This window comes from Cervus elaphus, chromosome 27 (genome assembly GCF_910594005.1).
Source record: "Cervus elaphus chromosome 27, mCerEla1.1, whole genome shotgun sequence".
NCBI lineage: Eukaryota > Metazoa > Chordata > Mammalia > Artiodactyla > Cervidae > Cervus > Cervus elaphus.
In genome coordinates, this window is record NC_057841.1 from 15,803,769 (window position 1) to 15,826,801 (window position 23,033).

The 23,033-nt window shown below is 37.3% G+C and overlaps 1 non-coding gene across 1 annotated transcript; it reads right to left on the reverse strand.

Annotated features, from left to right (window-relative positions):
* Positions 1-559: 559 nt before the first annotated feature.
* TRNAS-GGA lies at positions 560-632 on the reverse strand. Its single transcript has one exon. It is a non-coding gene; the product is annotated as a tRNA-Ser (tRNA).
* Between the last annotated feature and the right edge of the window lie 22,401 nt (positions 633-23,033).

The following is a 23,033-nucleotide window of genomic DNA, read 5'->3' on the forward strand; positions in this document are numbered from 1 at the left end:
ATAGTTCTCACAAAAAGCTTTGAGGTGGAAATAGTATTATCTCAGCTGTCATATCAACTAACATCAAATATCTACACACACTTAGAAGTGATAATCTACTTTTAAAGCCATATTCTGCTTTATAAAACAAATATAATAATACCCAGGCATGCTCTTTACAGAGTTCTTAAAGGGAGAGGTGCCTCCAAAGTTATAAACAATCATTTAGAAGAAAAGAAAAATCAGTATAATTATATATATTTTCTCTAAGCATCTTCTTACTTTGAGTCATCTTGCTCTGCTGTAGGAATACTGTATTTTACATTACAGTTTTGACCTAAGTCAAATATCTCCCTGATATTTGTTTTTTTTCCTAATATCACTACATAAAACTATATTTCATGAAAGTTTAGGGGTACTGAATATTGATATTGCATTTCAGTAGTGAAGTGAGGTGAAGTCGCTCAGTCGTGTCTGACTCCTTGCGACCCCATGGACTGTAGCCTACCAGGCTCCTCCTTCCATGGGATTCTGCAGGCAAGAGGACTGGAGTGGGTTGCCATTTCCTTCTCCAGGGGATCTTCCAAGCTCAGGGATCGAACCCGGGTCTCCTGCATTCCAGGCAGACGCTTTAACCTCTGAGCCACCAGGGAAGCCTGCATTTCAATACTATTTAACAAATAATTGTTAGAATATACAGAGAAAATTGGGACTTCCCAAGTGGCATTGCTGGTAAAGTAGCCATGTGTAAATGCAAGAGATGTAAGAAACATGGGTTCAATCCCTGGGTCTGGAAGATCCCCTGGCTGACGTCCATAGGGTGGCAAAGAGTGGGACATAACTGAAGCAACTTTGCCTGTACACAAGTGCAAAGAAAAGAAATGAATTCAAGTTTTGGAGTCCTTCAGCATTACTTGCTAGCTTAAACTCCAAGTTAAATTTCACTCCCTTTCCAGAGACTAAGAGGTTCTTTTAATTAGGAAAACTTTGCTAGTTATAACCACTTTATTTTCACTTTTCAGTTAAAAAATAAAAAGAAAGAAAAAAACTTCAAAATTATGTTGTCACTAATCTAAATTTTATAAACTCAGAGACTGTGTCTACCTTTATATTTTCCTATCCACAGAGCCTGGTGTCAAATGAATAATTGCAGTACTAAATTGAACAGAGGCATCATATTAATTTCAGAATGAAGGACAGAAACTTTTCATATGTGTCACAATATCAGGAAAACCCCTACCTATTGTCGACTTTAAAAATAGTCACAACCTAAATACTCCATTTCTCACTATTATACTCATGAAAGTATTTCTCTAAAATAAATGTTTCTTTGATATAATCTCCCTTTGTTTTAGACCTAAGGCAATTTTCCACATTCCCTCCTACATTTTGTTAACTGGAGTACATTTCTACTCTTTTATTCTAGCTGTCTAATGCTTTAAGAATGGAGAACTATGGCCTCTCACAAAATTTATCATATTCTAAGTGCTCAAGAAACATTTCTTGAGTGTAATTGATGTCTTCAAAGCATCAGCCTCAAGGAACACACAAATATATAAAGAAAACTGGGGCTTCCCAGGTGGTGCTAGTGGTAAAGAACCCACCTGCCAATTCAAGAGACATAAGAGATGTAGGTTCAGTCCCTGCATTGGGAAGATCCTCTGGAGAAGGAAATGGTAACCCATTCCAGTATTCCTGCTTGGAAAATCCCATGGACAGAGGAGCCCAGTGGACTATAGTCCGTGCAGTCTCAAAGAGTCATATATGACTGGAGCAACTTAGCACTCATGCACACAAGAAGCCCATAGAATTTTTGTGGTGATTAAACTTCCTATAGTGGAGTCTTCCTATAGTGGATTCAGACTTAAATTGAAGAAAGTGTGGGAAAAAAATAGACCATTCAGGTATGACCTAAATCGAATCCTTTATGATATACAGTGGAAGTAACAAAAAGATTCAAGGGATTAGATCTGATAGACAGGGTACCTTAAGAACTATGGATGGAGGTTCCTGACACTGTACAGGAGGGAGTGATCAAGACCATTCCCAAGAAAAAGAAATGCAAAAAGGCAAAATGGCTGTCTGAGGAGGCCTTACAAATAGCTGAGAAAAGAAGAGAAGATAAAGGCAATGGAGAAAAGGAAAGATATTACCATTTGAATGCAGAGTTCCAAAGAACAGCAAGGAGAGATAAGAAAGTCTTCCTCAGTGATCAGTGCAAAGAAAGAGAGGAAAACAACAGAATGGGAAAGACTAGAGATCTCTTCAAGAAAATTAGAGATCCCAAGGGAATATTTCATGCAAAGATGGGCTCAATAAAGGACAGAAATGGTATGGACCTAACAGAAGCAGAAGATATTAAGAAGAGGTGGCAAGAATACACAGAAGAGCTATACAAAAAAGATCTTCATGATCCAGATAACCACAATGGTGTGATCACTCACCTAGGGCCAGACATCCTGGAATGTGAAGTCAAGTGTGCCTTAGGAAGCATCACTACAAACAAAGCTAGTGGAGGTGATGGAGTTCCAGTTGAGCTATTACAAATCCTAAAAGATGATGCTGTGAAAGTGCTGCACTCAATATACCAACAAATTTGGGAAATAGTAGTGACCATAGGACTCAAAAGGTCTGTTTTCATGACATCACCCTTATGGCAGAAAGTGAAGAAGAACTAAAGAGTCTCTTGATGAAAGTGAAAGAGGAGAGTGAAAAAGTTGGCTTAAAACTCAGCATTCAGAGAACTAAGATCGTGGCATCCGAGCCCATCATTTCATGGCAAATAGATGGGGAAACAATGGAAACAGTGAGACTTTATTTTGGGGATGCTCCAAAATCACTACATATTGTGACTGCAGCCTTGAAATTAAAAGATGCTTGCTCCTTGCAAGAAAAACTATGACCAACCTAGACAGCATATTAAAAAGCAGAGACATTATTTTGCCAACAAAGGTGTGTCTAATCAAAGCTATGGTTTTTCCAGTGGTCATGTATGGATGTGAGAGTTGGACCATAAAGAAAGCTGAGCTCCAAAGAATCAATGCTTTTGAGCTGTGTTGTCAGAGAAGAGTCTTGAGAGTCCCTTGAGCTGCAAGGAGTTCCAACCAGTCCATCCTAAAAGAAATCAGTCCTGAATATTTATTGGAAGGGCTGATGCTGATTCTGAAGCTGCAATGCTTTGGCCACCTCATGCAAAGAGCTGACTCATTGGAAAAGACCCCGATGCTGGGAAAGATTGAAGGTGGGAGGAGAAGGGGATGACAGAGGATGAGATGGTTGGATGACATCACCAACACGATAGACATGAGTTTGAGTAAGCTCCAGAAATTGGTGATGGACAGGGAAGCCTGGCTTGCTGCAGTCCATGGGGTCATAAATAGTCGGACATGACTGAGTGACTGAAATTAACTGAACTGTGTGGATTCTGGTGGTACTCCTACTATCTGGGCACCTATCAGCCCATTAACATTGCCTGTTAGCCATTCAAAACTGTGTAGCTATCTTCTTTTTCAAAAAATTGCCTTAAGCCCAAAGAAGCTATCTCAGTCAGGGGCCTTCCCTACTCTTGGTCCTCTCCCAGGGAGATCTTGCTATAAGATGCAGGCTTCTTACCTCAAGACAGGACTGACTGTGGAACAAGTCCCTTTGTCTGAGAGCACTCCCACAATAAATCACTTATACAGGAATTCCCATCTTGTGCTCTTTCTGGGGAAACTGAACTAAGACATTTGCTTCTGTTAATGATTATAGAAAACGAATTCAAAGGATAAGTTTCTAATTTGCATCACTTATCATCTGATTGCAAGGAATATCCCATTTCTGGTGGCATGTGAAGTAATAAAAAGTTCCTGGAGACCACAGCAATGTGTTTCCAAAGACTTTTGCTCATTTAAATTGGGAGGGATTACAGGCACCCTCTTAGGAATTTGAAAGGTATAGAAGAAATAGCAACTGTTGAACCAGATGGCTATTTCTCAATGTGACCAATTCACTTAAAAGTGGAAAAACAAGCCAGAATAATTAATCAGCAATTTAAAGCCAAATGTGAGGGAGAGTGTTCACAGTATTTAAATAGATCCTCATCCTTTACAGTCCCTAATAAGACACAGCTGAGTACCAGGGGGCAAGACTTCACTCTGAAAGTGACAGACATTCAGGGAAATCTCACATGACAGTCACTGGCTGGGGGAGGAATGGGGCCCTTTGATTTGGTTTGAGAGTACCTTGGTAGATACATTTGAGAACACTGAAAGCTTCGCTTCTCCTGTACCTACTGAATCTTCAAACATGGCCCACCCTCCCTTGTTGGAAGACAGAGACCCTCTTGCTGGAAGAAAAGGCAGAGTGCTCAAGTTAGGCAGATACCTTACAAGATAAATGCTTTTCCACTACAGGGTCTGTAGCTCCCACCCATGCCACCTGCCCCTGTCCCCGTGATATAACAACTAGGCTCAAATCTCAGCCCAGGAATGGACCCTGTGTGCTAGGACAAGGAAGGTGGAGTTTAACGTCGGATAGAAGCGATTACAAACACTAAACAGGATCTAAAATACCGAAGACCCTAGTGACAGTTCTGTTATGCTTTTCTGATGGCGCTTGGGCACTTGGAGAAAGTTACAAGAGTAATAATTCATATTAAATGGAGTAGACACACCAGAACCATCATAACAAACTGTGGCAAAATGGATCAAAAGTCTAAGAGAAATAGGTGTGTCAATCAGGAATATTACTGGTTGGTACTTGGACATGACTTATAGTACCTGGGGTCTCTAGGAACTTGATGGACAGCAAAATAGTATTGCTTAGTATATGTATTAGGTGAGACTAAGAAATGAGATGCTGAAACCAACAGGTTGCACATTTTTTTAGACTACATCAGTTTCATCTAATGGAGAGGACTAGTCCCCATTGGAAGGAACTTTTAAGACCAGAAAAAGAATAAACACTTGATCCTCCCGGTCTTCCAAGATACATGTCCCTTTCCTAAGGCAACAATACTTTAGGGAAAATGGACTTTCAAGTTCTTTTGAGAACTCTACATGGGAATTATATAATGGCTGGAGTTTCAACCCAGGTCTGTGTCCAAATGTGTCCCTGAAGTCCATGGATTTGCCTCTTAGTCATTTCTTCAATTCCTCATATAAAATTTGAATGGATACATTTGACTATCAACAACACACTCTCAATGGGACAAGTGCTGCTATTGCAGGAAAACTTCAGGTAGGAGCCTCTGAAATTGCCCCTTCCTCATGTCCAGATAATAAATAAAAAGCAATATTGTATTTCAGAGGAATAACACACGTTGATGTCACACTTTAACATTTAAAGGATGTATTTATTATATGTCTGGCCCTTGCAAAACTGGATAGCTCACACCACATAATAGGGGACTACTGCAAATTACATCAAGCTGTAGCTAAGATAGACATAGTACTTTGTGTGACTCTTGATAGAGCTATCTTTCAACAATGAAAGCAAAACAAAGATGTTTTTTTTAAGAAATACAAAAGGTAGAAGTATTCATCACCAGTAGACTCACACTCCAGGAAATATAAAAGAAAATGCTTCAGGCAACAGAAAACTAATATCAGATGGAAACAGAGTATGAAAAACTTGGATAAATATATAAGATAATTTTCTTTGTTTATAAGTCTCCTTAGAAGAAAATCTATTGTTTAAAAACTATAACAACACTGATTATTGTGAGTGGTAGAGTTGCTACTGGACAAAGAGGAGTATGTTTGGCACTTCCGTGATCACTTGGGTATGGCTTGGTACACAATTGTTGTTTAGTTGCTAAGTTGCGTACAACTCTTTGCGACCCCATGGACTATAGCCAGGCTCCTCTGTCTGTGGATTTCCCAGGCCAGAATATTGGAGTGGGTTGCCATTTCCTTCTCCAGGGGATCTTACTGCTCCAAGGATTTACAGAAACAATGACCAGTGTTCGTGTTTCATTTTTCAGTAGTAACAACATAGAAGGATTGATACCTAATTTCATACAGCTAAACCAGGTACAAAGAGCCTTATTCAGATGGCATTGAAAAATAGCCCCCAAACCAGAGCAGTTACAAATCAGTCTAAAGAGAGTAAGTTCTTAATACCACAGAAATCATCAGAACTACTTGAGTAGAAAACTTACATGTAAACAGAAATATATAACTTTTAATTTTGTATAAAAATTTAAAAACTCTTTCTGGAATTCATTCTTATGGGATAGCTATGTTATAATTTTGTATGAAAATGAGATGGTGGTAACCATTTCTGAATGAGTTAATATATCATTAAAGAATATTGTACTGTGATACTGGTAAATAGTCTCAAGGAATGAGAACATGCTTCTATAAAGCAGCTTTTAGGGTGCAGATCCTAAAGTTTTCTGGAGCAATATTTTGTTTTGTAGCAGGAGCATCTAACTTAGCATATAGACCCAATGATATGGATTTGCCCAAGGACTCTTGCTGTGAAAAGTAATTGAAAATATTGTCAATTCTCTCACATTCACAAGGCATGTAATTTCAGACCAGCCTCCAATATTTTCACAGTTGCTGATTCATTCTTTATTCCATTCATTTAATGTGAGAATTTGACAAATACAGTTTTTTTCTATACAGATTTACTGTTTACTTGAATCAGCTGCTTCATTCAATTTGTATACATGCAAAAGAAAAACATTAATTTGTATATTATCATATGCTAAAATACCCCTGAGTAGAAAAATAGTAGAATTAATATGAGGATATTTTTATATAATTGTATTTCAAGAATTTAATCAACAGAGTTCAGATACTCACTCTTCCACTCACTCTAGGCGAAAGTACAAATTATTTGAATCAATTTCGTGCTCATCAAGACTAGCTTGACTTTTCTGAAACCTAATCATTATGGTTTTATAAAAAGCTTTAGAACCACCAAAAGTATCTAGCATTTTTACCTTTCCACTTTATTATATAAGGACAGTAGATGTAAAATATCAGCTTGTACCTAGTCAATTGAATTAATTACTTTGGATGAGCCAGGATGGAATTTTGTTATAATTTTATTTGCCCTGAGCACCATTTGACTCTGTCCTGCTTAGTGATGATTACAGTTAATTTAAGGATTTCCACCAGTGTTCCTTATTTAAAATTAAAAACATGTATTTGGAAATATTTCTCCTTTTGCTTGGTTTGGGGACAAAGTATAGGAAATATACTAAAGCTGAAATAAACAATCCTATCCATAAGAAGCCCCCCCCCAAAAAAAAAAGAAGCCCAGAGTTTAATTTGGGAGACAAATACAAGTTTGATAAATTTTATATGATAAGACATGTATATGTAAAGTAATGGAAACTTGAGTAAAAGAGCAAACTCTGCTTGGAGCACTCATGACATAACTTAGAAAGGAGGTATTAATTAGTCTGGTCTTGTTTGCATTTAGCCCCAGAGCTAGAATAGTGTCATTACATGCTTCATCTGTAGAATGGATGATTTCCCTTGTTCCTAGCTATGTCTTACTTGATTTACAACACTATTTTTTTTTCCATCTTATTCCCCTTTATTACAGTCTCCTTAGAAGAACTGTATTTTTTTTTTTTCCTAAACCTAAATGAAGTTATGTCATTCCTCTAATTTTACATCATTGGCTTCTGATTAAACCTGAACAGAACTGCAGACAATTTTTCATGGCCCAGAAGGCTTTCCATGATCTGGAACTACCTGCCCAGATCTCCAATGTCAACTTGTGCTGTTATCTTTAATGGTCCATTGTGCCCCAGCCATTCTGGACTTTTCTGAGACACTTGGACACACAGTTTCAATTCTCTGATATTCTCTTTCCTTTTTCCCTGACCTAATTTTCTTTCAAAGGATCATGGGCCTCACTCCTTCTCAACATTTAAGGGCATTGCTCAACTGTAATCACTTAATTTAAAATGTCTCTTTTGCTGACTCTGATTACTCTCTTTTACCTATTTTACATTTATAACACATGTAACTAATTGAAATAATGTTATTTATTTACTTCTATTGTGTATTATGAGTTTCCCTGGTGACTCAGACGGTAAAGAATCTGCCTGCAATGCAGAAGACCTGGTTTGATTATAGGCACTGCTTTATATTTTTGTTTTCTATCATTTCTTTTGCATTTCAAACTGCGGCTGGCATGTAATAGGGACTCAGGAACTATTTTTGAATAGCTCTATCCCTCTTGGAATGCTTCCCAGGTGGCACTAGTGGTGAAGAACCAGCCTGCCAGTGCAGGAGACCTAAGACCTGCAGGTTCAATCTCTGGGTCAGGAAGGTTCTGAAGGAGGGCATGGCAACCCACGCCATATTCTTGCCTGGAGAATCCCAGGGACAGAGGAGCGTGGTAGTCTATGGTCCATAGTGTTGCAAAGGGTCAGACATGACTGAAGTGACTTAACACCCATGCATGCATCCATCTTTGAAGCATGAATTGCTCTTCAGAAGAATAAGCACATAGATGCATAAATATATGAAAAATGCCCATATCATAATAATAAATGATTCATTTTGGTCAATATATCATACAATGACATTTAGAGGGTTGTAGTGATTTTAAAAAACAAATAACATCCCAAAGGTGAAGAACATAGCAGAAAAGATTTAGGGTCCTCTAGAAGAAGGGCTTGGGTGTTTTCTACAGTGGACTCTTTTCGACTGGCTCTCAGTCTCTGCACCCACCATTCTGAATCGGGAGGTGGGACATCCTTTGCTATTCTGATTAACTCTGATGAAGACTTTGGTAGGCAATATGTACCTGGGTCTCAGGTCTGTGACTTTGCAGATTCTCCTGCCTCTTGCCCAAACAGAGATATTTTTCTTACTCCCCTCTATGCAGTTTCCAGCAGCCCTAAGTTTTCTTATTCTTTACTCTGAGTAATACTTCTTCTATTCCATGGGGTGGCTAGGGCAGGTAGAAATGAGTAGAGTCTCACCAGTGACTGCTCATTCATCTCTCAGTAGATTCATCTGCAATCTTCCCTACAAATGCCTGGTGGGTTTAGAGAAGAAAGACTGCAAGAGCAGGCAAATCTTTTTCGCTGGAAGCCCCCAGAGTGTCACCTTCTCAAACCAGCCATGCTTGGTTATTAGCAATTCATTCAAATATTTAGCTGAAACTTCTCACCTACTATCCATATATATGGATAGTATATATGTTGACGCTACTTTCTCAATTCATCCCATTCACTCCCTCCCCCAGTGTGTCCACAAATCTGTTCTCTACCTCTGCATCTCCATTCCTTCCCTGCAAATAGGTTCATCAATACCATTTTTCTGGATTCCATATATATGTGTTAATCGATTGGGGGAAGGGAGGGAAGCTCATGAGGGAGGGGATATATGTGTGATTATGGCTGGTTCACATTGCGTATGGCAGAAAACAACACAATGTTGTAAAAATTAAAAAAATAAATAAAACAAAAAAAATAGCTGTATCTTCTTACTGGTTTAGAGGATGTCCAGAGTCATCTGCTCAGGTATACAAAAACTCAGGTTTTTATTTTTCCTTTTTTTATTGTCACAGTAGGGACCTATCTCTACCCACATACTGGGTTGTTTGCTCTGAGTTCTCAGTTCTCCAGTTGTTTCAAGAAAAGTCACTAGTTTGCAACTTGTGAATTACTAGTTTTTCTTTTTATTCCTTATTTTCTTTTTATTTCTTTTTCCTTCATTTCTACATTTCTAAGATAAAACTTGATGTCTCAAGTAACATTTGTCCTTTTACATGAATCATTTTGAATTACTTATCGACATTTCTTAAAAAAAAAGAATGACAATATTAGAATATATTATAGCTTAAGATCTGAAGGTTTTTTCCAATAGTTAGATCCTTCTTTTCAGAGATAGTCAATAAATGTGCATTGAGTGTTTATTGTGGATGTCATGTGTAGCCTACCCAGATGGTAAGCTACAGAAAGCACTTTGTAAAGCATACAGATATATTCCCTATCCACTGAGAAGAATAATTTTGGCAGCAATTTTAATATGTGAACTATCCAAATATCATTTCTATTTATATATGTAAAATTTATATTTGGGTGCCTTCCAACATATATTTAATAACTGGAGAGTTATGTAACTGGAGACAAAAGGAAAACCACCACAACAAAATGTATTGACAGTACTTAAACCCACTCAATAATGAGAACAGAATATTTCTTTCTAAAAGTTACTAAAGAGAAGAACGAGAAACAGATGAGAGCAGAACACTATAATTCATGTGCATCCCGGCTCTGTGTTAGCATTTCTTTCTTCCTCACTAGGGAAGCTGGGAGACATTTTAGCATGTGGCTGAGAGAGACTTCCTTGTCCAGCTTTTAAAACTCTCCCCTAGATTTCTGGTTAGATATTCTCTGTTTCTCTTCTGCAACTCCATGCAACTGTGTACAGGAAAGGCTTTTAGCTACTACTGGAAGATGATATTGCACTCAGGGGCATCTGTAAGCCTCTGTGTATGCATGCTAAGTCACTTCAGTCATATCCAACTCTTTGTAACCACATGGACTGCAGCCGACCAGGTTTCTCTGTCCATAGGATTCTTCAGGTGAGAATACTGGAGAGGGTTGCTATTCCTTTCTCCACTGCAAGCCTCCACCACTATGCAAATCCCTGTATATCACACACAGAGATATATGTGTAGTTGTACATGCATAGGTTCAGATAACCAATAAATATCACATATATAAATATCACTTCACTGTGGGGCAACCAAGTGAAGTGGAGTGAAAGTCACTCAGTCGTGTCCAATTCTTTGTGATCCTATGGACTCTGTGGTCCATGGAATTCTCTAGGCCAGAGTATAGACCTAATACAATTCCTTTTTGCTTCAATTTTCTGGTTTCTAAATGGAAATTATCATGCTCTGGTTTTATGGCAATCATAATCTAAGGATGGAGTGATACAGGATAGCAATGTACAAATTCTATCATATTTTTAAGAACTTTATTACAGGGACTTCCTTGGCAGTAAAATGGTTAAGACTCTGCATTTGCACTGAAGGAGGCACCAGTTAGATCCTTGGTTGAGTCATTAAAATCCCACCAACCATGCAGTGTGGTCAAAACAAAACCAGAAAACTTTATTTCAGAGAATTTCTAACACATACACAAGTGATAGAATAGTGTGTTGAATCCTTACATATTCATTACCTATATTTAACAATTGCGTGTCTTCCCAGGAAGCTCAGGAGTAAAGAACCCGCCTGAGACATAGGAGATGCAAGTTCGATCCCTGAGTCAGGAAGATTACCTGGAGAAGAAAACGCCAACTCACTCCAGTATTCTTGCTGAGAAATCCCACGGACAGAGGAGCCTGGAAGCCCACAAGATATCAAAGAGTCAGAAACAGTTCAGTTCAGTTCAGTTGCTCAGTCGTGTCCAACTCTTTGTGAACCCATGGACTGTAGCATGCCAGGATTCCCCGTAAATCACCAACTCCCGGAGATTGCTCAAACTCATGTCCATAGAGTCGGTGATGCCATCCAACCATCTCATCCTCTGTTGTCCCCCTTCTCCTCCTGCCTTCAATCTTTCCCAGCATCAGGGTCTTTTCCAGTGAGTCAGTTCTTCACATCAGGTGGCCAAAGTATTGGAGTTTCAGCTTCAGCATCAGTCCTATCGATGAATATTCAGGACTGATTTCCTTTAAGACGGACGGGTTGGATCTCTTTGTAGTTCAAGGAACCAAATGACATCAACAATAACAACGATTGTTCAAGTCATGGCCAAATATTTTGTTTCTCTCTATTAACTTCTGCCCTCATTGAATACTACAAGACAAGTCTCAGAAATCATATCAGCCATAAAAATAGAAAGTATAAATTTTTTTATTAGTACCATTATCACAACCTGGTGTTTTAAATAATTATTGCATCTCAGATAATGAAGGTGAAATGCCTAGATAGCAAAAGTAAAAATTGTTGAAAAGGACCAGGAGCAAACATTTAACCTTCTTTAACACTTAAGAAGGTTAAAGGATTTACAGTTTAAAAGAAATAAAATTTTCTTGAAAAATGTATTAAGTGTTTGCTTTATATTTTGAAGAACTACTTCATTCTATGTGTACATATGAGGTTTTAAAAGAGAAAAAATAAATGAATAAAAATATGAATTATATATGACTCATTAATTAATATGACTTGTTTCATCTATTTAAAAAAAACTACTCAGTAACATGTTTTAAATATGTTTCAGAAAATTATTAATAGCATAAATCAATAACATGATAAATGAAACAAATTAATCAAAAAGAGGATGGATTATAGAGAAAGAAATTTAAAAATATGTTATATTTTAAAATGTCTGATCATCAAATCAGTATTCTGGTATGGTTTTCCCAGTTTTGTCTGTGTGTGGGGGGTAGGGTGTGTATGTGTGTGTGTGTGTTTCCAAAAGATATGTGAAAGTTAATTATTGGTTATCATAGTTCAGTAGTGTCAATTTTCACTGAAAAAGTCCAATCCAATAAAAAATATATCTTGTTTTTACTGTATGAAGCATAGTTAAAGTTTGCAGGAGAGAAAGACCAAAATGCTAATTTCCAACTTAAACACCCTTGCAATATTGTACTAGCAAGAAATACCCAAAGATGCTTCAGTTTCTTTATCTTATGTGATACAGACTTTTATTTTTACTAATTCTGAAATAAGGTCTTTACTTCTTATAATTAGAAAGCCAAGATTTTATAAAACTAAACTAGCAATAACAAAATTAACATGTCTCCAAATCTATATTCAGATTTTACATGCTAACATTAATTTAATTCTGTTTTGTGCATGAAAAGTGAAAGTGAAAGTCACTCAGTCATGTCCAGCCCTTTGCGGCCCCATGGACACAGAATCCATGGAACTCTCCAGCCTAGAATACTGGAGTGGGTAGCTGTTACCTCCTCCAGGGGATCATTCCAACCCAGGGCTCGATCCCAGGCTTACCACATGACAAGCAGATTCTTCACTCTCTGAGCCACCAGGGATGCTCTGCATATTAAGTTCTAGTTATGAAGCAAAAGCTATTAAAATTGAAATATTTTCAAAGGCAAAAAGGTCCAACACACTTTTTAAAATTTAAGTCAACAAAACTCTAAAGGGATCAAATATAATCCACTTTAAAACACAGGGCATTCTTTCTAAAATTGAGGTTTAGTTTTAATTCTCATGTTATTTAAGCATGTGTACTCAATAAAATTATTAACTAGAAAAAGTAAGAATGTGGTTTTATTAGACCAGGAAAAGCCTGTGCAATTGAATTTAGATGTACATAGTCAAAATCCAAGAACAAGTACAAAGATATTTGATGAAGCAACAACTCTTGTGATGTTAAACTCAAGTTTCCAAGTTAAATGTTCATAATTTAAATTTCAAAATATTTTCTTCACGTCCACCAGAAATCAGAATAAAGACTAAAAGGAATAATTAGGGATTCAAAAAATATTTATATTCTTGTTTACATCATCCCCATAAATATATGTCCTATGAGAATGTGATTTATGATGGACCTAGGAAGACTACACCAGATAATTGATTTGAAGGTTTTATTACCAGCAAAAGATGCCAGTATTTAAGAGGAACTAGAGCATTCTCCGTAATCTGAGAGGAGCAAGGCTGATGGACATAGAAACTTCCTGAAATTAAGGGAATTACTAGATTCCATTTTGCACTTTTGCTCTGAACTAAAATTTGTACATCTTGAAACTTGACATCATATCCAATTTCCTTTTTTTCTAATTTTCTCTCCTATCTCTTGTCATCAATTCTCTTGGTCTTCGATGCATCTACATCATATCTAGTAATATGCACTTTTTGAACAGCTTAGTGTTTATTGGTATAACGTCCTGACCAGTTTCCTTTTCATAATGTTTGTCTTAGATTACAAGAAATTCTCTGATAAGACTGTTGTTGTGAAGGCTTTAAGTAGTGTCCAACTCTTTGTGACCCCGTGGACGGCAGCACACCAGGCTTCCCTGTCCATCACCAAATCCTGGAGCTTACTCAAACTCATATCCATTGAGTTGGTGATGCCATCCAACCATCTCATCCTTTGTCATCCCCTTCTCTTCCCGCCTTCAATCTATACCAGTGTCAGGGGCTTTTCAAATGAGTCAGTTCTTCACATCAGGTGGCCAGAGTATTGGAGTTTCAGCTTCAGCATCACTCCTTTCAATGAATATTCAGGGCTGATTTCCTTTAGGATGGACTGGTTGGATCTCCTTGCATTCCAAGGGACTCTCAAGAGTCTCCAACACCACAGTTCAAAAGCATCATTTCTTTGGCGCTCAGCTTTCTTTATAGTCCAACTATCATGTCCGTATATGACTACTAGAAAAACCATAGCTTTGACTAGACAAAACTTTGTTGGCAAAGTAAATGTCTCTGCTTTTTAATATGCTATCTATGTTGGTCATAATCCTTCTTCCAAGGAGCAAGCGTCTTTTAATTTCATGGCTGCAGTCACCAATACTGGAGTGGACTGACATTTTCTTCTCCAGGGGATCTTCTTAACGCAGGAATCAAACCAGCATCTCTTGCATTTCAGGCAGATTCTTTACTGCTGAGCCACCAGGGAAGCCCCTGATAAGAATAAATGTATGCAAATTTCTTTTTCCAATACAGTTTAAATATCATAAAGTTTAGGTATATTTTTGAAGGTGATGCCACTTGAGTAAATAGTAGAACTAGAACAAGCTAACATACATAATAACACAGGTGTGATGAATATAAGATTAAAATGTGTGTATCTATTGGATGTCCCAGTATTTATACAGGCTGAACACAAATATTTATTGAATCATATAGGAATAAAAATTTAGAAGGTCACTTTCATTTTTTACTTTGAGAATGTTGATAAATATTTGTTTTTTATTTCATTCTAGAAATTAAGTTTCTTTCATCTTGCCTTATTTATTTTCCATTATTTTTTTTAATCTGAGTGCAAGTCACTAAATAAAAATCATTGAAGAGGCAAACTAATATTGTGCCTAAACAATGAACTATCGTGTCTTGCATTCTAATCCCTCTCTAGTCAAGGATAGTTCTTATTTTCTTTTTCTATTCAAGTACCTGTTTAAACTTTTAACTTGTTAAATATTGAATATTTTGAAATTTTGCAAGTTAATTCCTTTATGAGGATAACTAATTAATAAAGCATTGGCTTATAGAATAACATTTACAGAAGCATATCATTTTTCAAAATTAGAAGAATTCACTTTGAAGTATTAATACTTCTTGATGGATATGTGATCATTTGTCATATTTTACTGAGTGCTGAGTAGAGTTTGACAATTATTTTGGTTACAAAATAAGAAAAGATAGTAAGCAAATTTAGATAGTACAAGGCTATGGGGAAGCAAAAACAAGATGATATACATGATTATGATCTTCACTCATCAGATAAGTGATACAGTACAGACTATAAGATGTGTTGCCATGAGGCGACCTATCCTGCTATCAGTGTTTAAGGGTAGGATGTTGTAACAGATCACCCTCTCTTATTACTTAGTACCTGCTTCATGAAAGATAAAAGTGAAAACTTCCAGCAAAGCAGTCTCCCATTGATTCACATCTTCATCTCTTGTTGGACCATGGCAGCCAGTCTATAACCTGAATATTATTTTCTTCCTTGCAAAAGAATTTTCACATAACGCTTTTATCATTTTTTTCCCATTTTGTCCTACTTTTAACAAAGTAACTTAGGAGACATAAAAGTGCTCTTCTTCTTGAAAATCTGCCATAACAGAAGATCATATAGAATATTCATTTTTTTGAAACGATCCCATAATTGTTTGAAGTCACTTTCCTGACCATTCAGTTTGGGACTCCAGCCGTATAAGAGTACACTCGAGACATTAGTTTTGATGTTTTCCCTCAAATGCAGAAAAATCCTTTCACTCAATTCTCATTAAAAAGCCATAATGCTACAACTGAATACCTGTAATAAAAACAGGTATTCATAAAACCCTCATGTCTTCATAATCATAAATGTTTTAACACTACAAATAGCTATAGTCTGCCCATCACTGGTCACATGATGTGTAGTTCACCATGCTTCTGACAAAATTGACTGGTATCTTTCCTAACGGCTCAGATGGTAAGGAATCTGCTTGCAGTGCAGGAGACCCAGGTTCAATACCCAGGTTGGAAAGATCCCCTGGAGAAAAGAATGGCAACCAACTCCAGTATTCTTGCCTGGAGAATTCCAAGGATAGAGAAGCCTGGTGGGCAAGACTCCATGGGTTCACAAAGAGTTGGACACGACTGAATGACTAACACAATAACAGAAACTCCAAGCAGATTACCAAACCACAGCATGTTGACAAGAGTGATCCTACCTTCTTTTTCTTTTTTTTTTTTCTAATTAATTTATTTATTTGTTTTACTTTACAATATTGTATTGGTTTTGCCACACATTGACTTGAATTCTCTATGGGTGTACATGTGTTCCCCATCCTGAACCCCCCCCCCCCCCACCTCCCTCCCCATCCCATCCCTCAAGGTCATCCCAGTGCACCAGCCCTGAGCACTTGTCTCATGCATCGAACCTGGACTGGTGATTCATTTCACATATGATAATTTACATGTTTCAATGCCATTCTCCCACATCATCCCACCCTCGCCCTCTCCCACAGAGCCCAAAAGACTGTTCAATACATCTGTGTCTTTTTTGCTGTCTCGCATACAGGGTTATCATAGCCATCTTTCTAAATTCCATATATATGCATTAGTATACTGTATTGGTGTTTTTCTTTCTGGCTTCCTTCACTCTGTATAATAGGCTCCAGTTTCATCCACCTCATTAGAACTGATTCAAATGTATTCTTTTTAATGACTGAGTAATATTCCATTGTGTATATGTACCATAGCTTTCTTATCCATTCATCTACTGATGGACATCTAGGTTGCTTCCATGTCCTGGCTATTACAAAACAGTGCTGTGATGAACATTGGGGTACATGTGTCTCCTTCAATTCTGGTTTCTTCGGTGTGTATGCCCAGGAGTGGGATTGCTGGGTCATATGGCAGTTCTATTTCCAGTTTATTAAGGAATCTCCACACTGTTCTCCAGAGTGGCTGTACTAGTTTGTATTCCCACAAACAGTGTAAGAGGGTTCCCTTTTCTCCACACCCTCTCCAGCATTTGTTGCTTGTAGACTTTTTGATGGCAGCCATTCTGAAAGAGACACACCATCTTCTTTTATATTGTGCCTTTTCCAGCAGCTTATGCTCAACACCATCCCCTTACCTGTAGGGTCTCCTCAGTCAACATATAGGATGTTTTGAGGAAAGATCAAGATAGTGTGAAAGACCAAGGGAGGACAAACAATGAAGATGACTGATTTTAATACATTTTATCTCATCCTCTGAAAATTAGATAAGTGATATGGACAAAACAAATCAAATTGGTTTAAAGCAATGACCATAACACATTTATGTTTAAGGGAGACTATTTCTTAAAAATAAGAATGTCAAAAAATGTAACACTGCTACAGAAATGCAAAAATACGTCTTGAAAAATGTGGCCAGACATTCTTTTTAGGTGTAGGATACATGCAAAACTTCTTCTGCAATTTATAATTATGACACTGTATTTATACTCCATTGCTATTGAATTTTTGGCTCAGAGAAATAGTCTCCTTAAGTGAAATAATAATCACCCTGTCTCAGGTGTACCATCAGCCAAGTTGTCTTATTTATTAGTATTTCCCAACTTCATATTGGTTTCCTCAGTGACTTCTGGAATGATTTAAAAATGGGAAAAAATGAAATACACATCCAGAATTTAGTTAATTTTTTTTGGAAACATTTAGTTTCCTAAGGATTTAACCAGCAACCAATTAAAGTTTAGTTACTGAACATCTTAATTTGGGTTAACATCTTGAGGTGACTTCTGTTTTGTTAGCTTTTCATCAAATTCAATTTGTTTTGGGGGTCCAGTTTAATGAAACATTTTGCAAATGACAGTACACATTGTGGAAACTGAATATCATCCACATATTATGTGTTCTTTAACAAGAACAAAACAAGCATGCTTACTCAGTCACAGTTATATTCACTCAGTCAGAAACATTGCTTGCCATCTTTTTAAGGAGCATCTCACCGGGGAGTCTGAAGAAGCTTCACCCAGGGAGATTGTGGAAAGCCAAGTTTCTTAGTAAGAATGTGAATAGCAATGCCTTATCATTCTGGAACTATAAGTTTTGCCTATTTACCTCAAGAACCTTATGTTTTCCAAACAACTTTTAAGTGAAATTTAGAAAGATTTCTGAAAAGATACTATGTAGACTTTCGTATTCAATTTCTATTGATATCAGTCCCAAATTCTGTAGCATTTCACATGCTCAGTCCATGTAAATATATCTTCACAAATGTTTGCTTTCCTAAAGTCTCCACACTAAAAGAATAGATACATAAATAAGAGATACAGTGCTTATTGTTTATTAAATAAATAAAGAATTTTTTAAAAACAGACCCAAATAATTTTTTCACTCTTCTTCAGGTTCAAAGGGCAAGGCTTTGAAGCATATGCCACAATCGGATAAATAGATAGAACAGTTCTATTTTTTTTCCCTAGGGGAATAAAAAGAGAATAGTTAAGAGTTATTATGCGGCAGTCTATAGAATTATCAGTAATTCTATATTCTCTGGTTGTCAAAGGAAGTATTTCAGAGAGCAATATATTGTAAGAGTTAGCATATGCAAGTTTCTTTTTCTCTTTACGCCTCCATCATACATACCATTCATTGCCCTGCAATGACTAGAAAGAAATTACTAGCATTCTTAAATCAAACGTCTATTAGAGGTAAGTTTTGAAGAATTTCTTCAATCTGTTCTTAGAATTAAACATGAATGATTGGCATAGAGTTTAGATACTGATATGAAACAAAATTATATGTCAATATAATGATGAAACTGAAGGACAAGCAAATTATTTTCTAAAATGCTTTTATATGTTCCTATACAATCGAGTGAGATGTTGTTAGATGGTTTTCTTTGTTGTTGTTGTTTAGTCATTAAGTTGTGTCTGACTCTTTTGCAACCCCATAGACTGTAGCCTGCCAGGCTCGTCTGTCCGTGGGGATTCTTCAGGCGAGAATACTGGAGAGGGTTGCCATTCCTTTTCCAGGGGATCTTTCCAACTCAGGGATTGAACCCATGTCTCCTGCACTGGCAGGAGGGTTCTTTACTGCTGAGCCACCAGGAAAGCCCATATGCTTTTCTTAAGGCAATATATAAAATATTCTCTTTGTGTCTATGTGAGGCCACTCATTTTCAGAATATGGACCACTGAAGATATTCTGGAGGAAAGGAAAGAGAGTTGAATTGCATCCTCCCAAAATTCATGTCTACCCAGAACCTTACAGCAGAGCTGTAATTCATTGTCCTTATAAGAAGATGCTTATGGTGAGCATGCTCAGTCATGTTTGACTCTTTGCTACCCCATGGACTGTAGCCTGCCAAGGCTCCTCTCTCCATGGAATTTTCCAGGCAAGAATACAGGAGTGAGCTGCCATTTCCCTTTCTAGGGGATCATCCCTCTTCAGGGATCAAACCCATGTCTCTTGTGTCTCTTACACTGCAGGCAGATTCTTTACTGCTAGTGACACCTGGGAAGCCCATGAAAAGACATATAGACCCACACAGAGAAGAAGGTCAAGAGACAATAGAGACAGCAATTGGAGAGATGCAGCTACCATCCGCGAAGGACCAAGGCAATTCTGCAACCCCAGAAACAAGGGGAGAGACATGGGACAACTGTTTCTTAATTAGAGTCTCCAGAAGGAACCACGACTTCCCTAGTGACTCAGGGGTAAAGAACCCACCAGCCAACGCAGGAGACCCAGGTTCAATCCCTGGGTCCGAAAGATCCCCTGGAAGAGCAAATTGCAACCCACTCCAGTATTCTTGCCTGGAAAATCCCATGGACAGAGGAGCCTGGCAGGCTATAGTCCGTGGGGTCGTATGTGTGGGACATGACTGAGCACACATGCAGAAGGAACCAACACTTCTTACACTTTGATTTCAAATTTCTGGCGTCCTGAATTGTCAGAGAATATTTTTCTGTGGCTTTAAGCCACCATATTTGTTGTACTTGTTACATGAGCCCTAGAGAGAATGTTAATGAGGTAGGAGAGCAAAAGAAACATTTTACTGCCATCCTTTTTTGACATATAAGGGAAACACTTACATTTCTTATACTAAAACATTTGTTCTTAAGTATTTTAAATAATTATGTCAAATATTTTAATATTAAAGAAGAAAAGAGAAAAGAGTATGTCTATATATGTTACACATACACTCCAAATACACATAAGTAATTTCTTATGAACACTTATTTGTGATTTGCATGACCGCATTAACCAAAAATAAGTCATGGTAAGTAGGATTTCTTACATTACCATATTAAAAAAAGAAAAGGTGTGTGAACATTGCAGATCTTGACTTCTGGCCCCAGAACTATTCTTTACTTAGATCTTAGCAGCTGGGATTGTAACTCTTTTGTGTATGTTTCTAAATCTCTGAATCAAAACTCTGGACAAAGTGAGCTGCAGCCTACTGTAAATCACTGGTTATACTTTTCCCTTTCTAAACAAATACTAAAAATTTTATTTCTCTGAGAACTCTGCATAATATTCCATTGTGTGATATTTAGAAAGTGAAAATCGCTCGGTGGTGTCCGACTTTTTGCAACTCCATTCTCCAGGCCAGAATACTGAAGTGGGTAGACTGTCCATTCTCCAGGGATCGAATCCAGGTCTCCTCCATCATGGATTCTTTACCAGCTGAGCAACAAGGGAAACCCAAGAATACTGGAGTGGGTAGTCTATCCCTTCTCCAGGAGATCTTCCCGATCCAGGAATTGAACTGGGATCTCCTGCATTGCAGGTGGATTCTTTATCAACTGACTTATCTATAAGCAAATTTAATTTCTATTTTCTAGAAGGAATAAGATTGCATTTTGAAACAATTTGACAAATACTTACTACTTCATACACATTAGGCTCACTGTTTTTCTTGCACAAATGCTTGTAATGTAATAGTGATCCACTGAAACGCCAAGATGTCAATAATGTTTAATAACTATAAGATGTTTATATAAATAATATTATAATAAAACTATATATTTTAAATGATATATGTGATTACATAATACGTGTTTGTGCATGTGTGCTTACTTGCTCAGTCGTGTCCAACTCTTCGTGACTCCATTGACTCTAGCCTGCCAGACTCCTTGTCCATGGGCTTTCCCAGGCAAGAATACTGAAGTGGGATAACCATTTCCTCCTCCAGGGGATCTTGCTGACCCAGGGATCAAACTTTTGTCTCCTGCATTGGCAGGCAGATTCTTCACTACTGAGTCACCTGGGAAGTTCCAGTTACATAATATAATATGTAATGCATTTGTCTGTGCCAAATCATTCCTCAGCTCTATACTCCAGAAGCATTTTGCTCTTCATATTTCAGTTACAGAATCTCTGTAGGCTTCACTAATCTGCAGATATTTTACTAAAGGACTTCCTTAAATGTGATGCTAAATACCTTCAGATGGTGACTACAGCCATGAAATTAAAAGATGCTTGTTCCTTGGAAGAAGAGTTATAACAAACCTAGACAGCATATTAAAAAGCAGAGACATTACTTTGCCAACAATGGTCCGCCTAGTCAAAGCTATGGTTTTTCCAGTAGTCACGTATGGATGTGAGAGTTGGACTATAAAGAAAGCTTAGCATCGAAGAATTGATGCTTTTGAATTGTGGTGTTGGAGGAGACTCTTGAGAGTTCCTTGGACTGCAAGGAGATCCAACCAGTCCTTCCTAGAGGAAACCAGTCCTGAATATTCATTGGAAGGACTGATGCTGAAGTTGAAACTCTAATACTTTGGCCACCTGATGTGAAGAACTGACTCACTGGAAAAGACCCTGATGCTGGGAAAGATTGAAGGTGGGAGGAGAAGGGGATGATAAAGGGTGAGATGGTTGGATGGCATCACCAACTCGATGGACATGAGTTTGAGTAAACTCCGGGAGTTGATGATGGACAGGAAAACCTGCTGAGCTGTAGTCCATGGGATTGCAAAGAGTTGGACATGACTGAGCAACTGAACTGAACTGAACTGAGATGTCTTCTAACACATAGTTGACTTCCTGTTCAGGTCAACTCCAAAGAGGAAAAAGAAAACAAAACACTATCTTTACTGAGTCTAGGCTCTGCAAGAAAATGCCATATGTGCAGCCTCAACTGTCTTTATAGAGCCTGGAAAGAGGTGATGACTGCATTCCTCATTTCAGGTGCGGGGGAAAAGAAATTTGTTATTGTGTTCCTTTACTGACACAAGGGACAATGAGGACAGAGAAAGAAGGCTGATATTAACACGTGTGAATGATAGCAACAAGTAAAGCTCTGTTGAGTCACAGGTTGTTATTGAAGCTGCCCATCGTATTATCAGCGTTATGATATCACTTCACTAGAATTAATATATACCCTATATATTGTGTATATGTTGTGTACAATATATACTAGTGACGTTATGAACAGAGATACATCCCAATATTGAATTGCATTTTTTTTGCTCTAAAGAGAGGAGGAAATTATTAAATCAGTTAAATCATAAGCATTGCATTTAATGGACACTTTAAAATACTTTATGGTAAAGAAATCTATGTGTCTGGTAGTTAACAAATAAATCTATTCCTGCAATTCTCTTTTTTCAAAATAATTTACTCTTGCATGACAGAAGTATCATATATAAGAAAATAATTTAAGCAGCTACCATTAGTAAAATGAGACTTCAATACATATTGACGGTGTCTCACTATAAATCTTCCACTTATTTATTTGATTATGAGTATTCACATTTAAACTTGGAACTGTCAAATGAAAAAAATGTAATAATACATGAGCAATATTCTGCCACTTATTATTCTTTAGGTGACTGTTAGTATGTAAGACATTAAAATGCTTGTAAAACTTTTTGCTGTCTACATTTTTACTATATTAAAAATGTATTCTTTTTATGACTTGTCTAGTTATATGAGCTTTCTGGATTTTACTATTTTAAATAT